Source organism: Argopecten irradians, chromosome 7 (assembly GCF_041381155.1).
Source record: "Argopecten irradians isolate NY chromosome 7, Ai_NY, whole genome shotgun sequence".
In the NCBI taxonomy this organism is placed as follows: Eukaryota; Metazoa; Mollusca; class Bivalvia; order Pectinida; family Pectinidae; genus Argopecten; species Argopecten irradians.
In genome coordinates, this window is record NC_091140.1 from 8270892 (window position 1) to 8295999 (window position 25108).

The following is a 25108-nucleotide window of genomic DNA, read 5'->3' on the forward strand; positions in this document are numbered from 1 at the left end:
TTGCATATTTTTGCATTTTTTTTATCCTTTCAGATTTCCGGACACAAGAACATCCAGAGTATTAACAATTATTCGACAATAAACTCAAACCAACATAGGACGATCTCAAGAACATTGTCGAACGCGCACTCAGAGCAGATCGGTCAGCCAGCAAACAATCCATCATCCGGCCCCCGGCCATCATCACTAGTGTCATCAAACGGTGATGTTCAACTTCAAAACGTATCAAACAGACCACCATTACCAAACACGCTCCCGTCATTGTTTTCGGGACCCATTAATGGTGGATCTTTCACAATAAACATCAAAAACAAGTCCGTGTGTACTTGTAGGAAACGCCAAAGGCCAAGGGTGCTTTACTCCGACAGTGACACGGACTAGAGTGGGTTGAACATTCCGCGCGGGAACGTCACATGCCGAGGCCACACAACTGTTAAATTTGCGCGCTATATAGTCCCCGGTCAATATGATTTAAAGAGAACGAAATGACTGGGGTTCGGATATCAAATACATTTAATTATCATTATTTTATAGAAGTATTTGTGTACTATCAATTATTAAAGTAATAAAAAATAATTACGAAATTGAATATTTTGCATATTAATTAGTTTCTGTATGCATACGGAACTCTAGTAAAAAAAAACGTGGGCCTATTGTCACGAAAAACATTGTGGTAGAAACAGGTCACACCACTCGCAACTACTGGATATTGAATTAATTTCCCTCTCGTGAATTATTTTTTAAAAGTTACAAAAGACACTCGCTAAAGCTCGTGTCTTTTGTAACTTAAAAAATAATTCACTCGAGAGAAATAAATTCAATATCCAATAGCTGCTCGTTGTGTAACCTCTATATATGTCACTTGTGAAATATGACCTGAAGCGATTTTCAGAGGCTGGGATTCATTGTGACGTCATTTGGAATCACGTGATAAAAAGTATATTAGATTTGTGTTCATTTAATATGAGATTTTATGAAACTTTTCTCGAAGTTTAAATTTTTGCTTTCCAAGGCTCGCAAAGTCAGACTCGTTTCAAAAAAATCTCATATGAAATGAACACTCATGTAAGATCATATATATATATATAGATGTCCTTGCGATGGAAAAAATATGAAGAAAAAAAACTTATACCAAAACAAATCTGATTATATATTTCACACATACACCCAATTGTTATTTTATCATGGTAGTTTCTGCTCTAATGCTATTGAGGACATACGACTTGATGTTCTATAGGAGCTATAGCAAATCAATTCCGAAGACGCATACAAATGTTTCAATTTCTCCAATAATAACAGGTACAATATACAAATAGCTAAAATATTGCCTTAGATATAACTTTCTATCAACTATTTAACCATTTCTATTGAAGATCGAAAACTGCATATTGAGGGCTTGTTATGATTTGTAGAACTAATATATCATTTGAAAAAATATTTATGTTCATTTGGTTTTGGTGATATATGGTATGCAAAGCGTTAAAAATGAAAAATATTTTTTGTTATTGTATAAACAACGTTAGCAAGACATTTTTATTCAAGAAATGAGAACTAGTTCAGTAAGTTCTTCAAAGTGCGTTATATACAAACATATCGTTGATAAGCTTATGATACAGGATTATCTCAGTAAACCATTGACTTTCAAAATAAAGCGAATAATATCCAAATACAGATTAAGTACCCATTCTTTGAACGTTGAAACTGGTAGATACACCGGTATCCCTAGACCACAAAGGTTGGGTACTTGTTGTGATAGCCATGAGGTTTAAGATGAAATCCATTTTTATTTATTTATGTCCAAGGTTTTTAGATTTAAGGGTAAAATATTTAAAACCATACTTTTATCGTCGACCATCTGTTTTCAAGATGATTGAATTGTTTTGTAGTACGCATGAAAAATCTTTTTATTTTGCAAATTTTGGTAAATATTTAATTCAGGCAACGGCTAGAAGAAAGGTACTATTAAATAGTTAAGCAGTTTATTTGTATAATACATGTATTGAACACAAATTTATCTTAGCAAATTGCACACAAGATCTCTCATTACCAGTACCTATAGCCTTTTCTATAATTCATGTAGTTTGTGTTGTATTACATTGGCTGTGTTCTCCGCCATCTTGCACATATTTAATATATTGTCATATGTATGTTTATTGTAATCCTATATGCTGTTTGCATTCGGTATAAAATGAATTGAATTGAATTGAATCAACGGCTTATAACAAACGGCTCATTAAATCTAATGCTAAAAATTAACATATTGCAGTAGGGCTGAACCTACGTCCGCCTCATATACATGTACCCAGGTTCTGTTTGGGGTTCCGTATTGACAAAGAAACAACGCATTTAATACAGTTAAAGAGTTTATTAACAAATATAACAAGGTTCACATGTACAGTGCTCACACACGGCAGGTCAGCCCGCGGCTTTGCCTGTATAACTTACACACACAGAAAGGACACATTACAGGTACATAGTTACTAGCGAGAACAAACACACATACGTTCTACACATAGATACCAGGATAGTTTATGTTTTTGTGTACGTGTAATATTATTTGTTCTTCTTGTGTCTTGACAAAGGGGCAGATCGCCTCGAAAATTTGACAATCTTTTGTCCAAACTGTTAGAATTACTTCTTTTCCCTATATTTACTACTTTAAGTAATTCGTATCCTACAGACATATGTCTATAAGGATCCAGTGCCATATGGAAAATAACTGTTGATATTACTTCCTAAACCTATATACATGTACATACTTATAGATATCGAAACTTCCACAATATCACATCAGGCCATGGAAATAGCATAAACAGGTTGAAGTAGTTAAGAGCGATCAGTTGTTTCATAAGGGTACATTCATTTGATATGACCAAAACGTATTTCTTTCACACACCTTTTGTATCCATTATCTATTAGTAAGTTGGAACCCACCACCCAGTCGAGAGCCCGCCCTTGAAGCATACATCAAGGCAGTTAGGGAGGAAATTGCTGCTCACAATGATCGTGCCCAGATCAGTAAAGACAACCTATCTACATCAGAACGCCGAGCACTTCATTCACTACAACAAAATGCTGAAATTGTCATCAAACCAGCAGATAAAGGCGCGGCAGTTGTAATAATGAACAGGAGAGACTACATTACAGGAGCAAACCGTCAGCTCTCTAACGCACAGTTCTACCAGAAACTGGATAGAGACCCCACAGAGGAACACACCAAACTGGTCAATGACACATTAGATAGGATCCTAGACCGAGGAGATATTGACGAAGACACAGTGAGCTTTTTACGACCAGAAAACGCTCAAGCAGGCAAATAATATCTCCTCCCCAAAATCCACAAACCTGGCAACCCGGGCACGCCAATCATCAATAGGCCACACTACCGAAAATATATCTAAGTTTATTGATTTCCATTTACGCCCCATTGTTGAAAATCGACCATCTTATCTAAAAGATACTACTGATTACTTGAATAACACGCCTTGCCATGACCTACCAGATGGCACTCTGTTAGTTACGATGGATGTTGTCTCTTTCTACACCAACATCCCGCACGCGGAAGGCATTGCTGCCTGTCTAACCATCCGTCGACCCAGAGTTTAGTAGATCTCCTTTAACTTGTCCTCACCCTTAACAACTTCATGTTTAATGACGACAACTACTTGCAAATCAGTGTTACAGCTATGGGCACCAAAATGGCTCCTTCGTATGCCAATGTATTCATGAAACACCTTGAATCTGCAATCTTAACATCAGCCCCAATCAATCCTTTCAGCTGGCTCAGATTCATTGACGATATTGAAATCAAATGGACCTCCAACCGACAGTCTCTCGATGAATTTATTGAACATGCCAACACATTCCACAATACCATCAAATTCACTGCCGATATATCATCAGATACCAACATATTTCTAGACACTAGATCCACCTTAGTAGAAGGGGCCATTAGTACTGACTTGTATTCCAAACCTACTGATTCTCGTCTATACCTCCGCCCCACCAGTTGTCATCCCTCGCATACCACCAGAAGCATTCCCTATTCACAAGCTTTACGGATCGGTCGAATAGTGTCCGACAATACCACCTTCGAACGCCGGTGCGAAGAGAGGAAATGCCAAAATCTCTCTAAAGGATACAAATCGCATCTGATCGACCAAGAAATCGACAAGGTCCGCACCCTTAATAGAACCAATCTCCTCATATACCAAACCAGAACTGCCAGTCAACGTGTTCCCTGTGTGGTAACATTCCATCCTAACTTACCACATTTCCCTTCTATCCTTAGGAACCACCGGAAAATCATTAAGTTATCAACAAAACTTAGGCGTATTTTTCCAGAGCCACCGCTACTAGCCTACCGCAGACCAAAAAATGTAAAAGACCTTGCAGTGAGCAGCGAACTTCCTCCTCTTGCTCCTGCTGCACAAACGGGCTCATTCCAGACAATAAACGGTGCATGATGTGTCCACAGCATCCACAGACGCATTTGAATGTGCTATCAACAACAGAGCATACAACATCCGACAGAACCTGACGTGCAAATCCAGCAATGTCATCTACCTCCTCTTGTGTAGGAATTGCACAATGCAATACGTTGGGGAAACCGGTATAGTTGGAAAGACATGCAGGTGATTGCAATTACGCATTGTTCCTACTGGACACAAACCAAGCGTCGATCGAGAGAGAGATTCTGGATTACCTATCTACAGACCCGCTATCCCAAAGGCATTAACGAACGTTAAATATACTAATTGACATCAATTGATCACTTGCTTTTAAAATAATTATCCCTACTTCCAGCATTTTCCTGTTCTGTTCTACGCGTTTTTGATCCTTTACATATGCTGCCCAGCATAAGGCGACTAAATTTGAGACTTTGCTTCTTTGCCAACACACCGAGAAGATAGGCGACTAAATTTGCATCCTATACCAATGAGCGCTTTATATAAATTTCGCCACACATTTGACGTCACACGTGGCACGCTTTCCAGTCATCGCTCATATTTTAGCGTTCTGCCGAACAGCATGGATACATTTTTGTAGATCCGGCCTTCGGCTGCCACTTGCCGAAGGGTAGATTGCGCTGCATTGTGCTGTATATTTTTTAATTTGTCCCGCATTACTGTTCGTATCCTATTATGTAATCGTGTTCGTTTTGTATGTCTTGATAAAGGGGCAGATCGCCTCGAAAATTTGACAATTTTGTTTTGTCCACACGGTTGGAATTATTTTCTTGTCCCATATCGATATATGTTGTTAACATTTTACCTCTCATGTACAGAGTGTATGGAACATTATTTGTTGTTTTAACGCCACCCTTGTTTATATATGTTATAAGACTATTCATGTGTAGGTAAAACAGATTAGCATTATCTTCCTTCGGGAACATATGTTATACTCCTTAACTTACCACAATCAAGGACTAACAACTATAATAATAGCTTTTTCCCATCTTCTATGAAACTTTGGAACTCACTAGATCACTCTATCAGAGAATCTTCTTCTATTTCTTCTTTTAGATTAAAATTAAAAACAACTTTTCCATCTATAATCTCCAACATATTTATGAATTGTAAACCTAGAAATTTAAATGTCCTTTTATGCCAATTGCGCAATAATGCCAGTGACTTAAATTATGACAAATTCGATGATCATTTGACAGATGATGGTTCATGCTTATGTGGTGCTCCAACTGAAAATTCTGAACATTATTTTTTTATTGTACTCATTTTTCTGATTTTAGACATCACATAATCTCTATTTCTAATCTTTTGGGTTTTGTTAATATTGAAATTCTGTTGTATGGGTCTATTGATTTTACTAATGATATTAATGAAATGATACTACTTCATACAAGTAATTATATAAAAAAAAATAAGAGATTTCAATTGTACAAATATATTTTATAGAAATATTTAAATATAGGCATGTATTAATTGATATATTAAAGGCCAGTATGAGAGGGTGTGTATGTGTGTGTGGATGTGATATGTATAAATTAATTAATTTGTTTTCTATAAATGATATTGCCTATTTATTACTTATTCATTTAAAATATATTTACTTATTTGTCTATCTGTTGTAAATAGTTATTTTCTTTTCTATGGCCCGCTTGGTTATGCTCCTAATATTCTTTTTCTTCTCATTTCTACTGATACAACACTATTTATATTTATTTATTAGTTAAATAAACCGGATTTCTGGAGAGGACCTATATAGGCTTTGCCTGTTGTCCAATCCATTTGGCATTACATTAATATATTATCTTTCTCTGTGATTCATGTATATCTTGTATTTGTTAATAAAATATTTTGAAATGAAAAAAAATACTCCTAAGTTCGTCACAGTAGATATCAACCGTACACAGGCAATATTTCTTCACGTGAATTTCACGTGAAAATTTTCAATAGAAATTCACGTGAAAAAAATCACGTGAATTTCACGTGACAAATTTTACATGAACTTCACGTTAAATTCATGTGAAACATTTCACGTTAAAATCAATTTTTTGGCCCGATTCACTTGATTTAAATGTGAAATTTACGTGAGGAATTATTGCCTGTGTATATGAAGCATTTATTTACTTGTGCCTTCACCAAAATTATCAAAATTCTGAATATTGAATGTCGTATGTCAAACCTCTTTCACACAACCGTCATCGTATTTTTTAACTTCAGGCGAGAATTATTTGATTCTGAAGGAGAAAAATCAGTATAAATCTAGTGGGTAGTAACTACACATGTGAATTGTACCTGATACACCTTAACTACAGGTATGGGAGGTAGGGTCGATAACTCAGCTGATGATATCTGATTTCTGGGTCAATAAAAAACATCATGTTAATAGGAATCGTCGATTACTTGTTTATGAAATGTATAAACAGTATTCCATATAGATAATCAACATAAGGATTTTTTTTGGGTGTGAAGCCACGACAACCTTAAAATAAAGTCATCATTCTTCACTAAAGTCAGAAATTCTTAACCCGTTTAACCTCTAAAACGTGATCTAAGGAGTTACATTCATCCAGTAATGAATACATAATGGAATTCTTCCTTACCTATGCTTGACATATTGCTTTCTAACGGATGCACGGAAAAATAATGACATCAATATCCATAGAGATCAATAAGGCAGTTATATACATGTAGTTATCACCACTGTCTCGATCTGAAGCCTTGGGCAAATTAGGTCTTTTGTCACACGGAAATTGCTTACATTTTAAAAGGTAATAACGAAGAGTTTATTTCTAACATATCGTTGCTACTAATTATGGGATAGTCTATGCTTGTAATTCTTTTATTTGGGAGATTTGTGGAAAATAGATATTACATTTGGAACCATTAATGCATATCGAAGATAGTTTTGTAGAGTTCTTGCCTGGGTGTTTCATGTTAATCATGTGTAGCCAATAAAAAAACATGGGCGGCACCTGAAGTGATGTGTCCGTCAATTATTTAAAAATCTATCAATTTGTAAAGGATATATCAGGTATAACCTCTCAAACCGTGAGGAAAGTGTGACAACTAGCAATGTGCTCAAAACGTTGTATCAGCAAAATGGATAGGCTTCGTGTTCTATGTCTTCTGTCACTGTGCTTACGTTTTGTCTGGACATCCTCCTCCGGACAGGCCAGTTTTGAGAGTGTATGCGGGGAATCCACCTATGAGGTTGATCTAGACTACTATGACATAACCAGTGAACTCATTAACGGCCTGCGTGAGCTACCATGTGCCCGAAAATGCCATCAGTGGACTGACAGCACGTCCACATGTGTCGGAGTAAACGTATGTGATGGAACCACAGTGTCACATTATGGGTGTGAACTCTTACTTAGAACGTCTATCTTCGAGGTCGCTAACTGTAGCGCTATGAACCACATCCCCGGTTGTACTTTTTATCATCACAGGACAGAGGGTAGGATATGTTATTAGTTTTACTTCTGTCGTTAACGAAGTCCCAAACCTAACCACCTGCAAATCCTATGATAGTTAGTATGTTATATTTTAAAGAGTATCCCGTCTCTGTCTGGCACTATTTTTTGTTGTCTTTTTATTTTTTAAATAATTCTTATGGAATCTGCTGGTTTGACAATGATATACTCCATTCAGTTCACGCTGTTCTAAAATTATTTGAAAACTGTTGTCAAATGTTACAAGCATGAAACCAAGTTAAGTTAGGAAAAAACTATTATTGATGGTTCCTGTTCGAAAATATCTTTTCTTATCTACACGACTCAAGTACTCAGTAACTGTAACAACGGTATTTTATTTTGATATTTGGTCAGGAATGCAATATCTTCTTCATTGAACAATGTTTATTTTGGAGAAACTTACCTTTAGGTCTTTTTTCTATTTTATATCTTTATTTTTTGACAATTAACTGTAATCAGACACAACCAATGCTGTATTAACCCTTTCATTGATTTCAATATTATTATTCGATACGACACCATCAACCACTCGTAAAACATATAATGTTTGTATTTGTATTAACCAACAATATGGCTTAAATAGTATGGCTTTTTATTTATATTTAGCTGTTTTGACGTTTGTTTTAAAAGAGGTATGAAGTCAGAATCATGTCGAGATTTTATTTCTATATATCTGCAATATTCTAGCGTATTCCATTCATTTAAAGATATGGCACTATTCTTCCCAACTCACCACCTACGACCCGACCCCTTAGATATACAGTTCTAGGGAAGGGAGTTGAAGGGAGTCAATAATGCTATGCATTAAACTATCAGATCGTTGACCTGTTTTGTTATTTTACTAGTATGGCCTCGAGGTTCATACGAACTGACAACACCGAGCCTGGATTGTCCAGACAACTGGCATCCCGTCACAGAAACCATATACATGGAAACCGGAGGATACACCGACTACAGCACCGGACATCATTTCCAGAGTAAGTGGTTTTTTTTAGTAATCAGCAACATATTACATGTATGTAAAGTATATGGAGGTCATAACGATGTTAATTATACAAACAAACCTTTATATGTTGGTTTTTTTTGGTTTGTTTCTTTTTTACATTTTCCGTGTGGTATAAAGTAAAATATTATGACGTTATTTTGTGAGTTGCAATGAAATGTCGCAATGAAGTGTTTTTTGCAACAGAATGTTTTATTATTTCTCCGAGGCGAAATAGACATTCTCTTGTGAGAAATACTATTATGAAATAAATTACATATAGGGACAAAGGTGGTCGATTGGTTAAAGATGCTCCACCGCCGACAAATGGTATTTTTTCACTATCAAAAACAGGAGAAGACGATTTAGTATTTTTCTTCAGTTACAAAAGTTACTTACTTTACACCATTACCAACATTAAAAAGTATGAGCTTCTAATTTTACTTCAAGTTAAAAATATGAAAAATTATTAATTGCATCCCGAAAAAAATCCGTGGCACTATATCCTATATGGAATGAAGTACTGATTGCGCATGCACCAAAGGCAAAATGAATTATTTCTTATTATTTTTTGTGTTAATTAGACATATATATATAGGATTAAACACCAATTATTATTCAAATAATGAATATCATTTATGCTCTGTCGGCGGTGGAGCATCTTTAAGATGTCTCGACATATTACCACAACCCCTGCGGGTTACGATTTCGAATCCCATATGGGGTTGTTATCAGGTACTGACCGTCGGTCAGTGATTTTTCTCCAAGTACTCCGCGTTCCTTCACCAACAAACCTGACACGTTCTTAAATAACTATATCTGTGAATAGAATGTAATTAAAAGATAATATATTAACTACAAATGTAAATATTTTAAAGACACTCATAGGAGACTGGAAATATAATTAGGTCAACGTCAAGTTTGAATGATATTTGCTAGAGATTGTGTGGTTACATGATTGTTTTTTTTTCTCATTTCAGAACATTTTATTGTCTTCTATTAAAAAGACAATCGGATTTAGGCAAAAGGCAAACATGCCTATACACGCTTTCTTCTTAGAAAAAATCCTGTTGATATATTATGATATTGCCAGAATTTCATTTCATGAAATTTGTTTATCGAAATGTATTGTTAATATTGCCAGAGTACAATGCCACTACCAGTAATGACACCCTTGAGCTGCACGGGTGTATCAAACAGTCCCCATTCGGAACCTATGATTGGCCAGCTGGCGACTACTGTATCTTAGCATATGATTGCCCCCAAGGTAATGTTTGCCCAAACAAAATATAATGTTGTAATTTAATCATTATCAATCGTTGTCAAGTTCTTCGATTAAAATATCAAACCAATGATTCCAGTATGTATAAGTTCATCTTGTTATTACAAACTCTCAGAAACGTCGTTTAGAACGCACTTGAGAGATCTTTGAGATGGGTTTTGTTTTATTTCAAACTCCAGGTTTTCAAATAGGCTACATTCGCCTGGATGAAGAAGATGACGTAAGTGCCATGGATATTCAGTTGTCATTCTGTTGCAGGTACGGAATTGATTTTCTTTTCTTGAACGCTAAATCAACAAGAGAGTTTAAATTATTCACTACAAAGTTAAGTTAACACTTAATGTCTAATAAAGCATCTGTTTCAATCCATACGTTTATACTCCAACCCACATCACGCTCTGTTTGACTCCATCTATTAGAGACTTAAAATTTCATTCCTTAACCACTTTCCATTCCACCAGTTTTAAATACTTTCTTTGATCCAAAGTTCACTATTCATTATTTACTAGTTGACGATGATTAACATCAGCAGCTATTTGAAATGCGAACACACGATATACCATTGTTATAAATAAGAACCCCGAAGAGTTAATTTAAATTATATCAAATCACACTAAATATCATCATCAAATCATTTCACATATACGTTTGTGTTACCAGAAGCGATGGTTCGTGGTCTGACCCGATAAACTTGCCTACATCAGTACCTTTCTATCTGTACCGTTACCGGGGTGACTGTCAGGAGGTTACAGGGATGGCTGTCAGCGAGGAATACATCCACTTCGACACTGAGGATACCAACAACGCTGACGAATTTTACGGGAGCCATGCTCTAGCTTTTGCAGTAGGGACAGACTACGTCGATATGAGGTTTTGTTACTACGAATAGGACTTGTTAACGTAACATGAAACATTCACGAGCGTTCTACATTGAATCTACATGTGATTTTTTCTTAAGTACTACATAGTCTATAATCTTCATGGTAACATGTTTTGTGTGTTTGATAGATGCTTTCCTTTTTGTTGTATATTTGTTCTGTTTTTATTTAAAACAAAGAAATACATCCGAGGATAAGCTAACTTTTGTGATATTATGTAAAAACACCGAAAATTGAGGTGCACGTTCGATCATGTATTATCATATAACGATAATATTGTTTTGTTGGTATTTCTGAGAAACAATGCAATGTTTGTATGAAGTGTGTTTTGAAAAATGAATAAAAATATTTTCGAAAAACAGGAAAACAACTTGAGAAACGTTAATTGCTATTCAGTTTGATCCTTCGGAGATATATACACAACATTTTAGGACAAACCGTCAAATAGTAAACTGTTTGTATGCACTGTTGTAAAACTAAATACACTGACTACGTTATCTAAAGCATAAATTCGCTATTTACATAGACAATTTATAATTTCATCATCGGCGATAAAGGCTGTTAGGGGTGTATAATTGCACAATAAGTGAACTGTTAGCGAATGTTTTAAAACTAATGTGTCTGTAAGGCTGTTAAACATCATAACTGATCATCATTGTAATCATATATCGACTATAAAATCGTATAAGGCATTTTTCTCACAAGTAGACGGTTGCCATATGGTATATAATATATATCTAAATAGGCCACCTGCCCAACAACAACGGATTTTTAGGTGGTTCCCCACAACGTCATGTGGATCAATATGTGGTAATACCAGACATACATTTTTATTTATTTAACGTGTTTCATGAAGGCTGAATTAAAACAATTTTTTTAAGTGAGATTTATATTGGCCTAGTTTACAAGGAAGGCCACTCTAACCTATTAGATTTGTAGTGCGTGGTAAGGCCTAGTTTACAAGAAAGGCCAATGTAACCTATCAGATTTGTAGTGCGTGGTAGATACAAATATTCATTGTGGTGTTTTATTGTTTAATTTAAAAGGGTATTAATCGAACATTCTTTTATGTAGATTTATTTATGTGTTAAAATTGTATCGACCGAGTGTGACATCACCGGAAATCAGGCGATTTTAAATACCCAAAACGTATTTCTAATCGTGTTGTGATGTTTATTTAATGCTTAAATATTCATCCTTTTTATTATACTCAATGCCGTTCAGCTGCGAGCGAAGGTTTAGCAGAAACCAGTTCCGGTTACGATATAAAGAGTGCATGTGCACTCAAATGGTTGTCAAGAACTTTTCCAGTTCCATCACACACAATATCAAGAGAAAGAGATTAAGATCCGTACAACCTTTTTAACAAATGAAAAACACTAGTAGAACTGAAGTACAGTACTAATGTTTGTGGTACAGATCTAGACTTATCCCTTGTCAACTGTTGTAGCCATAGGTCAGTTGCCATTTGGGCATGCTGGTGATATTGTGTGACAATATGAAGCTACTTTGAATTCAAATGTCATTTTGTAACCATCTTTATCCGAAAGTGCAAATGTAGATCTACTTAAAGCCGTCGTTTAGTTAAGTCAAATAATATTTACAAAAACAAAAGAGACAATGTTCGGTAAATATGTGACCGCGCCACATTATTCAGTACTATTTACGTTAATACCACACGTTTCATGTTACCACTAGAGGTACTATAATCAGCGTGTACGTATAAAATATATGGATACGTATTGGGAGTGACGATTATTTATAAAACATTTCATATTTTCTGTACGTATACTTCTTCTTGTATCCCTATTTAGTAGCGCGAGATTGAACGAGAATTTATTGTGACGTCACTATTACATGACATCATTATAACGTTTCGCTTCGACCAAAACGTCAGGCTGATGGACAAGCTGTGGTACACGGAAGGAAATAAATATTGCTTTTCTACAGAAGACAGTTCGCTATTTCTATATTGATCTACTTTCAATCTTCACAACACTGAATCTCGTTTAGATTAACACAGAGTTTTGCGACCACATGGCGTTAAAATGAAGATAACATTGCCAGGTTTCCCTTTACCGTTGCGAGAAAAAAGGGTCATACACATACATGTATGAGGGTGAGGCAACAAACCATTTATGGCCTGGATGCCTCATAGTATTGTCTCGTGATGGGATAGAGCCCTTGCCTTCGGCAAGATACTCCATCGCCGACAGAACATAAACGATTCTCATCATTTGTACAATAATAAAAGCTGTCTAAGCAAGAATGAATTGTTTTATATAAATCCCGGGTCAATCAACCTAGCATGAAATTAATCCAACCAAAGATATTAAAGCATCCTAATCCCACCTGTTTTGCTAATACCCTATTATGGTGTTCATACATCGCTGATCAACTGATCCGTTCGAGTGTATGCAGCAGAGAATGTACCTAGGTGTCACAACAAAACATCAGGAAACATTAATCCTTGATACAAAGGGAAAATAATTGATCATTTCAATATCATATTGATATCAATATTCAACCGATCTTTATGAAAAATAAATGTAAGGGAAAGTGAATTTATCAGTTTCTTGTAGGTTGTTTGCTTGCGTAGTTTACAGATTCTCCACCGCTGACATTTTTTTCTCTATCAAAAACAGGAGCAGATGAATAAGTATTTTTATTGAGTTACAAAAGTAATTAACGTCCTTTTAACAGCCGGGGTCAGTGTTTTGTGGGAATGCGCCGCATGTTCGAACTGTTTTAGTGATACCTCATTAGATCATGCCACCAGAGACACATTACAATAGTAAATAGTAAATTGTAATATGAAGTTTTCTTTCAATTTCCGAATGAAAATCTATAAGGCTTTGAATTTCAAATTAGCCAGATAGCCTTTATGCGTTGAATCAACTGAAATTACAGGAATAAATAATAAATAATATCAGTGCAGTATGCCCAGTAATCGGTGACAAAGACTGACTCATATGGTAGAAAGACAAACGCCAATGTAACATGGAAAACGACATCATTATTCGGCGAACAAAGTAAAATACGTTTTACTGCCAGTAAGTGTACTTATTGTAAATAGTTAAAATTAGAAACAGCTAAACACCAAATAAATTTAAATTGTATTTTATACTTCACCAACGCGCACTTATGTTTTTTGTTGTTTTTTAAACGCCTCACTGCTATTTTGATTCGAATCAATTCACTGCATCTTAGTGCAAACATTGTGATATCGATTTATAAGCATCTACATCGTGAATGCAGTAAATACCCGGTATCAATTTTATAATACTGGGTTGCTGTGTAGAGGACGCAATTCAAGTCTCGGAGAATCCTATCATTGAACACAAAGAAAAATTGATGAAATCTGTGTCAGCATTATAGGATTATTGTTATATTAACCTCCCCTACAGTGCGATAATTAATGACACTTCGATTTCCTGCTAAAAGTACAACTAGTTATTGTCCTTGGTTATGACATTGATGTGGTAAATACATTGAGAACATTGATCTAGTTATCGGTAATGTATACAATCTTTGTACTTGCATGCTGACCTTGCTCCTAAGTATCAGCTATAACTTTATCAGTTAGAAAGCTTTCGTTGGTTCCTAGATAGAAGAGAACATCTGACGTCAATACATGGTGATAGAGACTTAATGGGACACAATGAAACACCAGTAAAAAAAAGCAAGACGGAGGAAGCCAAAAAATAGGTCATTACATAATGGGACACAATGAAACGCCAGTAACTAAGCACGGCAGAGGAAGTCAAACAAGGGTCATCACATAATAGGACACAATGAAACACCAGTAACTTAGCACGGCAGAGGAAGTCAAACAAGGGTCATCACATAATGGGACACAATGAAACGCCAGTAACTTAGCACGGCAGAGGGAGCCAAACAAGGGTCATCACATAATGGGACACAATGAAACACCAGTAACTTAGCACGGCAGAGGGAGCCAAACAAGGGTCATCACATAATGGGACACAATGAAACACCAGTAACTAACGGCACGGTACAGAGGGAGCATAACAAACGCAAGGGCAAACAAGGTCATCACATAATGGGACACAATGAAACACCAGTAACTTAGCACGCAGAGGAATCAAAAGGTCATCACATATGGGAACATGAAACACGTAACTTAGCACGGCAGAGGAAGTCAAACAAGGGTCATCAACATACTGGGACACAGTGAAACCCAGTAACTTAGCACGGCAGGGAGCAAACAAGGGTCATCACATACTGGGACACATGAAACACCAGTAACTTAGCACGGCAGAGGGAGCAAACCAAACAAGGGTCATCACATAATGGGACACAATGAAACACCAGTAACTTAGCACGGCAGAGGAAGTCAAAAAAGGGTCATCACATAATGGGACACAATGAAACACCAGTAACTTAGCACGGCAGAGGGAGCCAAACAAGGGTCATCACATAATGGGACACAATGAAACACCAGTAACTTAGCACGGCAGAGGAAGTCAAAAAAGGGTCATCACATAATGGGACACAATGAAACACCAGTAACTTAGCACGGCAGAGGAAGTAAAAAAAGGTCATCACATAATGGGACACAATGAAACACCAGTAACTTAGCACGGCAGAGGAAGTCAAAAAAGGGTCATCACATAACGGGACACAATGAAACACCAATAACTTAGCACGGCAGAGGGAGCCAAACAAGGGTCATCACATAATGGGACACAATGAAACACCAGTAACTTAGCACGGCAAAGGAAGCCAAACAAATGGGTCATTACATAATGGATCAAAATTTGTAACTAAAATAACCGGAATGTAATACATACTGTATATACATATATTATTCCAGTATTATCTAAAATACAACCATTGCTATTATATTGACTTATATTGATTTATTTGTGCACAAAAGATACAAAGGTAAAAAGAACAATGGGTTGATCAAGTTATGTTATTACCGTTGGAAGAAATCTAGACATAACAAAACCATCAACTTATCCGATGATTCGATTCGAGCGTTTTCGACACCTGAGAGTTTTTAATGTTGTGCTTCTTGATTAATTCGCCTTTTTCTAAAAGACATCTCTGTGAATTATTTTCGTTGGTTGATATATTTAGGCATAAACGCCGATTAACCTGTCTGATGACCCAGGTTATAAACAGAGCGTGATATAGTTTAGACACTGTGGTATCCGAGGGTGATTCCAACCAGACTGCTAATGTATAATGCGGCGGTAATGTCCACTACACTGCAACTTTCAACAATGTACCCTTTTATTACTTTCCTACACACGTTTTAAATAGCTTTAAACAATGTCAGTTACATTCGTATTAAATGATGTTTATAACTTAATTTGAGATTTTAATATAAAACTCTTCGTTTTAAACAATCAACAAAGTAGGTTGTAAGAATTAATTGATCGAGCATCAGGTATGGAACCTAAACTCAAGGAAGTCATCTTCGTCCTTGCTCAACCGTATCAGTAATTTACATAACAAACCAAGAGGAGCTATCTCTCATTTTAATGCTACTAATGAAATTCAATTAAATTAAATAAATTATAAATCACAATTTTGAAGCAATATTTATTTTGGTTTTTTGCTTGTTATTTAATTTTTATTTTTATGATTACTTTTTAACGTAGAAAATAAGAAAACAGCGGTAAACAATTGTCGTACAGACAGCTTTGTTCAAGGGGAGACAATTCAAAATTCAGACATAAAATGAATTGTCCGTCCAATACCACTCGTAATTAAAACTTATACCTTGCATTACAATGTTATACTGTCCGTATAACTATTAAGTTGTTATATTATTAATCATTCATTTCTTAAGAAAATCGAAAGAATCTGTGTAGGAGTCTCCAAACCACTCATCAGTCATCTTTACTGTGAATTCCGTTCCTCCGAACTTCATTTCCACTTCGAGGGTGGCATCCAAAGGCCACCCGCCATTCGGCATTTTGATGTACATGGTACCGAGTCTATAACAGGATGAATCTGTGATAAATCTGGATACTTGTGAAGATGCATAGATACCGATACCCTCTGTGGAATCCTTTTCCTCTGGTCCATAGGTCCGTGTCACAGTACTGCCAACCTCAACCTCATCTCCGGCATTAACGAACGGATCAAAACAGTTCCGACACATCCATCTACTTTTTCTCGCCTGCCAGAACTTGTAGATATCGGGATGAATGTCCGGATCAAAAACCTCGTTCACTTCCACACCATACGAGTACTTCATTACTCTGGATTTGATAGTGTCAGGTTGATGCCCAAACAAAACGGCTCCTTTCAGAACTGCAAGACCGGCATCCCCTGGAGACACAACAGTTTTCCCTGGAAAGTGATGTCGGATGGCTGACTGCAGCATCTGCGACTCGGAAAAGCCGCCGACAAGTAGTATTTTAGAAATATCTAATTCTTTGGTAGTTTTTATAGCCTTTTCTGCACTAGTTATGACACCATCCACTGCCTCTTTGAAAAACTCCTTAAATATCTTTGCGTCAATCAACATCTTGTCACCTCGAATGATGACGGTGTTGCTGAAAGAAGAGTTACGTATGGATTCACTTAAATCCTCCTCAGTTGTGTTCTTGTAGATTTCCATTAATAGGAAGGGGAGACGAAAATTGACCCGACCATCTGACTCTGGTTTTATCGTCCTTTTCTTTGTCTCAAAATCACGAAACAGGTCCAGGTAGTCCTGCATGCATTTAACTTTAAGTTCAGTTAGAACGTCGTTTCCAAAGAGCTTGATCAGAAAACTGATTGAATTTGCTATCTACGTTGGTGCCTCCGAACGATCCACCACAGGCGGCCTGAAGCTCACGGATCTTCCTGTCTGGAAGGATTTCGTGTAGGGTGATGTCCACAGTTCCACCTACAACAGTACAAATTACAATCGTCTTCTGTTGGTGTCAGTTTAAAAGCAACTTATTATGTAACCTAGATGACAATAACAGCCCTTCTACTAATCAGCATAGGTTTATCTTGTATTTTTGGTTCTAAGGATCTGGTTTCTAAAATTAATCTCATTTATTTTCCTGATTTTCTGCCGCTTTCACATTCTGTTCGAAGAAATGTTGATTGCTCATAAAATAATGCCTTTCTAAGTTCACAAGGGTCAGGGAAGGTTTAGCGGCAGAATACAATGTAAATATGAAGTTACTGTATGACGGGGGATAACTCGTACAAACAGACTGTACTAGCCAACTTACCTCCAATATCTATAACCATGTACTTCGTGCCGACCTCAAACTCCACAAAGGATGTTTTCCTGTCTACCGAGCTGAGCTTTGCCATTGGCTGTTTCATGCAGTACAATGACGCAGCCTCTGGTTCTAAGGCCAAAGTCAGTTGATCTTTGGCGATCCCTGCCTGTAATTATAAACATAAATAACTGATATTCCGGTAAAATACAATATGATATACATCAATATGGAGGAGTATGTAATAATTAAGGTTAACATTAATTCATTCAAGCCATAAAACAAAGTGTATTCTAAATAAAATACGAAGCGGTTCATCATAAGATTACACTCTGGATTGTATGTTATAGTCCCATTATTAACATAGAAATTCGATTAAAGTTAATATTTATACTGTAATTCAGTATGATTTCAAAAAATCCAATATTTCTTTGATGGACTATTTTACCAATGTTCATTACGCCTTTTTTCAGCCAATAGCAAACCACGATACAAACTGCGATGACACTTAATGTGTACGGTATGAGATGATGACATAAATTTTCAGGCTAATGAAAGTGCCATTACAGGCAAGATTGATTTATTTTAGAATAAATCCAGTGACTGCCATTTCATGACCATACGGATATTTTTTAAACTGTTTTGGAATTTATGAACTATGATAATGTTTTCATTAAAACATAGAATCTAGTTTCCTCGACCCATGCGTCTATAGTTTAATATAATCTCTTCTTTAGTCACCTCATTAATAAATTATTTTGGACTATACAATTTGTGATAAATTTACTACGATCCTTAGTCCCAGAATGATTAAATTGCCCTGGACCCATCTTCTTCGATCAAAAATAATTATTTTATTCAACTTACTTCCTTCGCCGCCTCCCGCATGAATTGCTTGGCGCTGTCGTCCCAGATGGCTGGTACGGTGAGGACCCAGCGGATCACCTCCTCGTCTATACCGTCCATCTGTCTATTAATGGCCTCCATCAGGTGTTCCCGGAGGTAGCGGATAGCCATAGAAAATATCGTCATGGCCGACATCTTCTTCCCATTGATGTCCTGTATCATACTGGACCGACGGAGTTCCTGTGGAAATCATCAAGCGTTATGAAACTGACATTTACAATGAATTTTGTCATTTTGTTAATTAAGCATTGATGTCATTATTTTTTCATCGCAGCATGAAAGACATTTTGTTAGCAAACTTTGTGATAACATATATTTCTATAGTAGAATGTAAATATGATACATCAGTGAGTTGTTAAAGTTTTAGCCCACCACAAAAAATAAATCATTACATATACTACAAAAGAATATTCCATTCTCAGCTGTTGGAAGTACATTAGGCATAGTTAATCCAAAAACCTAGATACATCTACATACCCTGTTGTTGTGTAGCAGCATTTTGAACCGTTTGAAGTACAGCCAGCCATGATGTTCTTCGTTCTCCGTTAATTCTGAATACTTGTTCTCGGCATCGTATCCAAAGGAATGAAACGTTCCGTCTGAATGTAGAAGGATCGTTGACGGTGTTTTCAGTGATACTAACGTCCGTCCTCCTGCTATCCAGTTATTGGCCGATATCTGTAGCGGGTCCCGCTCGTATTCGTGGCGGAAGGAGAAAGCGTAACCAGAGAAAGTAGTCCCAAAATCTATCGCTGCCGAAATCAGTGGAGTGCGGAAAGCCATCGTCTGAAATACATAAACTGAAGAAACATACGCAGGACGTAACAATGCTCTATTGCTTCTTAACAAATTCAAAAGTCTCATTGAGTATTCAGAATTGAGATAATCCGATTAATCCGGAGGTGAATCGGTAGATAATGTAAAACACTTTATAACTACTGAGGAATGTTTTTTTCGCATCTTATATATTTTGTGCATGCACTAATTTCACCATATTCTCCAGTAATTCGCGATCAAAAGCTGTTACATTTCAATGACAGTTGAATGACATTTCAGACAATTAATATTGCAACATTTGAATTTGCGTTTGAACGAACGCAAAAAATGTGATTTACATTACATAAACGTTAAAACTCGAACTGTTGAAGCAGAATTTTGTTACCTCACAGATTTAATTGCCTACGTGAAATGTAGCACAATGTCAACAACAATGTCATTATATTATACTGTAAAATGCTGCCTGCATATAGGCTGTTTATCTGTACATGGTTTGCTCACATTTACGTAAAAGCTAGTATCGTCGTTTTTGATTGGCTGAAACAACGGTACAATGATTTCAAAGAATTCCTAACATTGAATTCCATGGGATTGGATTGAAGGTTCGCAGTTTATGTAGCGTATACTTATACTTAGTCTCTGATTTTTGTTTTATATCTCACTGACATCAAACTCAAGTTAATTCTTCAATGAATGATTTTATTGCTTTTGAACTTATTAAAGTAGATGATGACATTTTTTCTATGATGTTACTATGATGGACCAGGCAACATAACGTGATCAATATGTGTCGTTCTAATATTATCGTGGTTATGTTTACTGGTGTATCTTCTAACATTATTCAAACCATGTTCTTTAATTATGATTCTAATAATTTATTTAGTTGATTCAAAACGCCGAGGTTTTCTATAATATTTTGATATCAGATGCATTTGTTTTTCTTCGCGACATAAATGTATCGAGAAATCCATAAAGAAATAATTAGTAACGAAATAAAGACTACATGTGAATGAATTACTATATATAAATAAATGTTTAGATAATTATCTGTAGATTTGATTGATTTACTTCATTAAACACAAAACCAGGATTAATATTTCATTTAAAGTGTTTCATCACTAGAATAGGTTACATGCTGAGTTTGTGAAATGTAAAGCAAAATACCAAGCTAGAAACAAGTGCAATCTTCAATAAAAACAGTCAATATATTTAATTATCACATTTATATGTATGTGTTGCAGTACAGTCAGTCGCTTTAATTAGTTGTGATCGCCGAAGGCTTATTTAGTTTATCTACGGAAAGGCATATCAAAATGGTGTGTAGTTAAAATTGAAGAATTGAAAAACACCTGCGAGATATAGGAAAATTGACAAAGTCAGGGCCCTGGAGAGAGCCAGTCTCCTAGAATACAAAGCCAGAACTCCTACAATAAAGGTCCCGTCTGTAGTCACATTCCACCCTAGCCTACCACCTCTGTCCACTATTCTTCGAAACCACTGGCGTATCATAGTCATCAGCATAGCTGAGACATATGTTCCCGGAGCCACCTTTACTGGCCTTTCGTAGACCGAAGAATATTAGAGATCTTGTGGTGAGCAGCAAGCTTCCTCCGTCTGCCCCTGTGTCAACAGCGGGTTCCTTCAACACGTGCAGCAACAAAGCATGCAAACTGTGTCCATACACAGAATCAACAAACACGTTTAAATGCGGAATAGACAACATAGTTTATAACATCCTACAAGAATTGACATGCAAGTCAAGAAATGTAGTTTACCTCATATCGTGCTAAAAAAGCAATATGCAATATGTTGGAGAAACAACGGCCACCGCTGTTCTATTACCGAAAACAATATGCCGAGTCATATTTGGAGGTACATGCAAGTGGTTGTCATTGACCACTGCGACCCACTTGGACTGAGACAAGGCGTCGCTCTAGGGAAAAGTTCTTGATCACTAAACTCCAGACCCGATACCCCCGAGGCATGAACGAACGATAAAGGTTCTAACTCTATTATGACCTCCTGTATCAAGCAATCACTCTCACCACTGAGAACTGTAACGTTTTTGCATTATTGTTTACATATGTTATGATTACTTCCATGAAATCATATCGTACAACACTCCGCATAATTCATATATACAAATATTTTTATTTGTTTGCTTGAGTTTGCCCAGTGCCATTTTGATTCTCAGACTCATATAGTATAAGGACGCCCTTATATATATGCCGAGATCCTCACTGCAGGCGAGTTTACTCATAAGCCGTTAACGTTATGTCCATCTTTTATTTATAAACAAACAGATTGACACCTTCTCTGTTTGATAGGGGCCACTAGCCGAGTGGTTAAGATGTCTCGACTCTGGGTCGCGAGTTCGAAACCCATGTGGGGCAGTTGCCAGGTACTGACCGCTGGCCGGTGGTTTTTCTCCGGGTACTCCGGCTTCCCTCCACCAACAAACCTGGCACGTCCTTAAATGACTCTGGCTGTTAATAGGACGTTAAACTAATAAAACACAAATAAAACAAAATTTCTGTTTGATACGCCTATCGTTGCACACATTTATTACATAAAGTGTCAACGTGTGTACAAATGTAAATAATTTCTAATTTAGAACAAATTTTAACTACACACCACTTTGATATGCCTTTCAATATAGATAAACTAAATAAGCCTTCGGCGGTCGCAACTAATTACATGTATAGCGACTGACCGAAGGGATCATTAAGGCAATACGCATAGATTTTGTCCCTTTAGTTTATCTGTATGGTCTATATGTGTTTGTTATTTATGATTTTGTGTACGTCCATGACCGTCCTTAACATATAATTTTATTTGTTCTTCTTGTGTCTCGACAAAGGGGCGGATCGCCTCGAAAATTCGACGATAGTTTGTCCACACTGTTAGAATTGCTTCTCTGTCCTATATTTACAAGTTTAAATAATTCGAGTCCTTCAGAAATATGTCTATAAGGATGAAGTGTTATATGGAAAATAACTGTTGATATTACTTCCTTGACCCATGTGAGTACACAATAATGTTGTAATTTATATTTAGACTTTAAAATATTTGAGATTTCATTAATCGAATCTTAAGTTATTTTAATAATCCTTTTTATTGTCTTGTTTGTAAGCCTTGACACACATTTTATATATTTTATTACATCAATTCAACAAACTACATTTAGAAGAAATTCAACATAAAAATAGTATTGCATCTGGTCGAGGCCGTCATTACGTCTTTTAGTAGACTTCTTACTGATATAAAGTCATGACGTTACAATGAATTTCCTGACTAACACAGCAAGTGAAAAGTGTTCAGGTCTTTTTACACTAATGATATATTTAAACAATCTTCCAAGGTTTAGTCAGTGGATATCAGGCGGATATTGAAAAACCTAGGTATCTCTACATATTGCCTAACAGCAGATAGCACATCATTATCAGTGAAACAACGTGTCTACATTGAAACAGTGTACACAATAAAACTGTGTTTGACCTTCATGTTCTCGGTATACCTATGCAGTGTATTATATAGAAAACAAACTAGAAAATACTGAGGTATGCTTACGGATGCAAATCGTCAATAAAGTAACTGAAACACACTCCATGTCATTGTAAACAAACACATGGCTATATAACTTGTATATCATCATCTGTCCCATCCCTTACTGACATCAGTAATAACACTTACAGACCAGACTGTGTCACGTAAACACGTCCATCTTCACTACTACACAGATACACTGTTATCGTCATTAGCTTCCGGTTTCGGTTTGTATACATTTTATACAGGTTTTTTTTTCTGCGGTATAACCCGCATTGCTAAACAAAATACATGTTCTCGGAATCATCTAATCATACTTCCACGAAAAATAACTACTATGGTTGACAATGCCTCTGTCATTGTACAAAGACACGTTGCCCCATTATTGTGTTAATATGACTGAAGGCAAGGCCTTAAAGGGTGCAGCCAGATGTTTGAGTAACCAAATATACAAATTGACAGAATTTATACAATACGACAAAAGTGAATATTGTCATAGTATGAAGTCCCCAACCTGACAATAGATAAACTTGTCAGAAAGTTTTTTCCGTGGCATTAACAATAGATTTCAAAATGTGCAAGATGACATTCGTTTAAAATACGTGTTTATACAGAACATGTCCATAAACCTTTGACATATGTTTACTCTTCAATGACGTTTGTGTGTATGTCATGGTGAAGAGAAACATAATCTTTAAAGAAATCCCAGTTGTTGTAAATATGTTCACTAATCAAGAGTCTAAGGTCATTTGAGTGATTGAAATTCCCATGTATTAAGTAACTGACAAACGAAAAGAGTTGGTTGACATAGTTTGTGATTCGTCAGATTAACATCACCTTCTTTGGAATAAACATTATCAACTACGCGATGAGGTGATTGACATGGTTTGTGATTTATCGGATTAGTATCACCTTCTTTGGAATAAACATGATCATGATTGACGTTCATATTCTCCTGCATGGTTGGATAAATTTGATTTGTTTGTATTAAGCGCTTCAGCGGAGGATTTTCGACCAATGGTACAACTGTACTAGAATGAGCCAAATAGCTATGGTTTTGCTTGATATTTGTTTCAGCGAATTTCGCGAAATCTTTAAAGGCCCACTACCTTTCCGAAACGAGTTTTAATTTTTAAAATTGGAATGTAAAACGAGATCGATAATTTTCGCAAAAGTTATTAACTTACCGTTAATACTACACACATTATTATCATCTGAAAAAAAAATTCTTAAGATGAATAAAATGTTAAATTTCAAACGCGGGTCGCCTTATGTTCCCCACCGTCGTCCTAAACACCGCGCAGTAGTTGACTATCACTGCGTCAGACGGCAAAACAGTGAAATGAACCTCGACAGTTATCGTATATTACGTAGGAAATCTTGCATTTTGTTTGGTGTTGTTACCTCATCCTAGGTCATCGATATGTAGTCTGTTTTCTTATGTTTTCAATGTTTTCAAGAAACCTTTAAATTTTACTCCGGAAAGGTAGTGGGCCTTTTCAATGGGAAAAATAATCAGATCATGGTTAATACATTTCCAGTGGGCAGTGATGAACGCTTTGGAGATAAACTTGACTCTCTAATCAAAAAATTGTG

At 36.2% G+C, this 25108-nt stretch overlaps 1 pseudogene; it reads right to left on the reverse strand.

The window, feature by feature from the left end:
• Window positions 1–15944: 15944 nt before the first annotated feature.
• Window positions 15945–23674, reverse strand: LOC138327460 (heat shock 70 kDa protein 12B-like; annotated as a pseudogene).
• Window positions 23675–25108: the final 1434 nt, after the last annotated feature.